This window comes from Microtus oregoni, unplaced genomic scaffold (genome assembly GCF_018167655.1).
Source record: "Microtus oregoni isolate MIOR12 unplaced genomic scaffold, Mior012 000118F_ref0000498, whole genome shotgun sequence".
Taxonomy (NCBI): Eukaryota; Metazoa; Chordata; class Mammalia; order Rodentia; family Cricetidae; genus Microtus; species Microtus oregoni.
In genome coordinates, this window is record NW_024544747.1 from 2,163,282 (window position 1) to 2,167,430 (window position 4,149).

The 4,149-nt window shown below is 49.1% G+C and overlaps 1 pseudogene; it reads right to left on the bottom strand.

Moving 5' to 3' along the window:
- Positions 1-581: 581 nt before the first annotated feature.
- LOC121444203 lies at positions 582-3,495 on the bottom strand (annotated as a pseudogene).
- Between the last annotated feature and the right edge of the window lie 654 nt (positions 3,496-4,149).

The following is a 4,149-nucleotide window of genomic DNA, read 5'->3' on the forward strand; positions in this document are numbered from 1 at the left end:
CTAGGGCACCTTTGCACTTCAGTCCTCCACACTGAGCTAGACCCTGTGGGAAGCCTACCCTTCCTGCCTGGGATTTTACCTGGAGAGATAGATGTACTCTGGAGTAGACAGCTCTTCCTCTGCGGGAGGTGCCTGTGGCCAGACAGTGTCCTGGGCATCTGGCATGGGTCCCCAGAGGGGCTGTCTGAATCTCATCCAGACCGATCCCCAACTCGTGGCTCAGAAGCCACTGAGCTGGGGCTTGACCTCTTCGGGGCTTCAAAGAGAAAGGCACAGGAAGGAGACTCTTAGTGACTTCAAAACACACAAGACTTAGTGCACTGCCCTGCAGTACCCAAGTACCTGACTGGTCCTCCAAGGAATCTTTGCCTCCTTTGGCCTTGCCCCACCTCTCCCTGCTTCACTCAGCATCTCTGCTGTCCCCCTGTTGCTCAACAAGCCTGAGGTCACACTGCAGGGGACACCTGGTCTTTCTGAAGTGACAGATTGTTATGCTCACAGTGTGCCACGAGTGGACACAGGCATCATTTATCACAAAGGACAGGAGGAAAAGTACAAATCAGATGAAGTGAGAAAGGTGCTCACCTGGGTCTGTGGGTGCCTCTAGGATCCCCTGACTGTGGAGCCTGGTTCTCATGGGAGGCATGGTTACTCTCTGCAGGAGGCAGGCAGCAACATAGGTGTCGGAAGCCATTGACAATGGTTTTCTTGACCCTCTTCCAGCGTTGATGCCTCTGGTTTTGGGAGGAAGCTGGCCCGGCATCCTGGCGCTGACCATGGCTGATGGCCTCTTCCTGTCTGGTGGTCACTTCTTCCTGCAGTGTGTCTCCAAGGGAGGAGCCTTTGGGGGTTACATGCAGAGCCATCCCCAGTGAGCTCCAGCCTTTCTTTGCATCATTTGCTGCCTCATTGTTGTCTGCCCCATGAGGGTGGTACAGAGAGCAAAATGGCTGGGCACTCGCCGTCAGGCTGCCACACAACCTGATCATCGATGGAGAGAAACTCTTGCTGCTGTCCAGGCTGCTGCTCATGAGGGAATCAGCCACAGGACAGCGCAGGTGGGATAGGTGGGCAAGGTGGATCCTCCTTGGCTGGCAGCACAGGGTGGCAGGCACGCTATGCCTTCTGCCACCCTGCCTGGAATTCCCATCTTCTTTCTCCTGGGGCTCAGATGGCACGATGAAGGTTGGGGAAGTAGGCTCAGCAGCTCTCCTGAGAGTCCCAGAAAAGGTGTGAAGATCGGCCAGGTTGAGGACAAGGCCTGGCTCCTTGGGTTTTGTGGGTTTCACCCGGTGATGGCAGCTGTCTCCCCCGGGTGCCTGGTGTTGCAGTCTCAGGTGTGTGGCCGTCGCCTGATTAAATTTTTGGTCTTCTGGACACTCAAGTATTTCTTCACCTGCCATGGTGCCGACAATGCTAGGGCTCAGGGTGCCTGGGAGACTCTGGATGGATGCCCGTGCCTGGCTGTCCCTGATCATGGGGCGCGTCAGGATTTGACTGATGGTGGGCCTCCTGTTGGGGCTGATCATGAAGATTTCCACGATTACATTGAAAATATCAAGTGGGACATGATGAGGAACGCTGAAGTTTGCAGCCAAAATTTGCTGCTTCAACCCCATAGGAGAGCTCGCTTGGAACGGAAGGTGCCTGGCCACCATGTAGTAGAGGAGCACGCCTAAGTTCCAAACATCGCTGGCATAGCCATCGTATGGCTCCACTCCAAAGAGTTCCGGGGCACAGTAGGCCAGAGTGCCGCAGAAAGTCTTTAGTTTTGTCCCAGGGACAACTCTGACTGCCAGGCCAAAATCACAGAGCTTGGCATTTCCAGAGGCGTCGATCAAGATGTTATTTGCCTTAATGTCCCTGTGGACGATACAGTTGTCGTGGCAGTACTTCACTGCCTGTACTACCTGTCCAAACAGCCTTCGAGCCTCGCACTCCTGTAAGCCTCCCGGTTTGCGAATCTGACGCAACAGGTCCCCTTTGGAGGCGTAATCCATTATGAGATACGTCATGTCCCGTGTCTGCACCTCCTGAAGGAACCTGATTATATGCGGATGAACGAGGGATCTCATTATATCAACCTCATTGTTGTTCCGGGCGCAGTCGCCATTCACATTTGCCAGAATCTTCACAGCCACGTAGCTGACAGTGGGCATGTGAAAGGCCAGTTTGACTGTGGCAAAGGTTCCTCGTCCCAGAGTTGTCAGCATTTGATAGATACTGCTAAATGTCTCCTTGTCACAGTAGAGGGTCTCTCTGACCTCCTCCATGGCCAGGTTCTCGCTGAAACACAACGGGAACTTTAAACAAACAGTTTAAATCACACCAATGAGAATGTTTATCACTATCAATTCCTACATTCCAAAGAGAAAAAGAGTCACCGATATTTCAGGCAACCTAACCAGCTACGTAGTGCTCAGGAAGGGAAGGAAGTACCTTCCAAAGCAGTGGACAGCAGAACATAACACAGGTCAGGTTGGCCGGATTCACCCAGAAATGGAGAGAATAAAACAAAGGGTCGCAGAAGCTACGAGCCACTGATTGGACAGGAGAATCATCCTCTTACTTGAGCTGAACACTCATTGAGAGACAAGATACTAATAAAATCATATGCATGAGAAGTTGATGAGACAACAGAAACCCCGAAAACCCAGAGTGTCTTGGTGGGGAGATGGCTCAGGAGGTCAGAAGGTTTATTATTTCGGCAGAGGACCTGTGTTTGGTTCTCAGGACCCAGGTCAGGTGGATCACTGCCTCCAGTTCTAGGAGATCCTATACCTCTGACCTCTGAGGGCATCCAAACACATGCGTGGATGATCACAAGGGCAAACACAGACACACACACGCCCACGCACACACACACATATGTATACACACAAACACACACTTGAGGTCGCCTAAATGTATACTCACGTGTACTATATATAATAGTGATATAAGTCTTTTTGATTAATTTTATTTTTATGACCTGGAAAGACATAAGACGGCAATAGATCCCCTAGGTGCGGCACTTCAGGAAGTTATGTTGTCATGGGATTGCAGACCTGGTCTTCTGCAAGAAGAGTCCATGCTCCTAACTGCTGGGCTGTCTCTCCAGGCTAACCCATCTCCCAAAGAAATCTGTTTTTGAAAACCCTGAGAGTCCTTCTCATGGACTGGAAAATGTGGATGGAATTGAGAAACTTCTTGATATAAATTCAAGTAAGAAGATATGATAAAGAACAAGATTGAAATATTTATGAGGAAAGAATCTGCATAGGAAAGCCCAGGAGCAGGCAAACCTACTGATGAATCCTTCCAATCTCTTGAAATCAAATGTCAGTGTTCCTCAATACTCCACAAAATAGAAAGGTCAAACTCATTCATGTCCAAACCAGGAAAACACAATGAAGAATAATAGAGGCTATTTCCATGATGAACATAGATGTAAAGTCCTTAATAATACCACTTAATACTTTTCACCAAATTCACGTAAGTCAGGCCATACTTCATGGTTACAATATGCTCCCAAGGATCCTTGCAAGGATATCTCTACGCATTTAGCCTGACAACACAACATTGAAACAGAATTAAGGGCAAGAGTGCCACAGTCATACATAAGGACGGCCATAGAGAAGGATGAATCTGTGGGGCTCTCAAGAACATGGTTGTCACTGGAGAAGATCGCTCTACATGGGAAAAGCCAGTCCTTCAAATGTGTCACTTTTCTTCTCTCATATGTGGAACATGGGAGCAGGAGGAGGTCCTCAACATAAGAGGAGGCTCCTAGGAATGTGGAGGAGGTCGTGTGAGAAGAAAGCATAGCTGCGTGGGTTAATCACATGATCAAGTGCTCAGAATGCATTAGAGATGTTCCTGCGATTGCCAGGACTAAATTGTTCCTATGATATGGTACGCCATAACAAGGAAAGGCTTGAAATGAGAAAAGAGAAACAGACCAAAGAACACATAACAAAAGTAAATGAAGAAGCAAAACTAAAGAGAGAGGTTCTGGAGAGATGAGTTAGTGTTTAACAGCACCTCCTGCTCTTTCAGAGAACCCTGGTTCCAGGCCCAACACACATGGTGCTCACAATCAATTGTTATTTGAGTTCTAGCTAATCTGTCTTCTTCTTGTGACCTCCACAGGTGCGAGGCTCTTGGTAC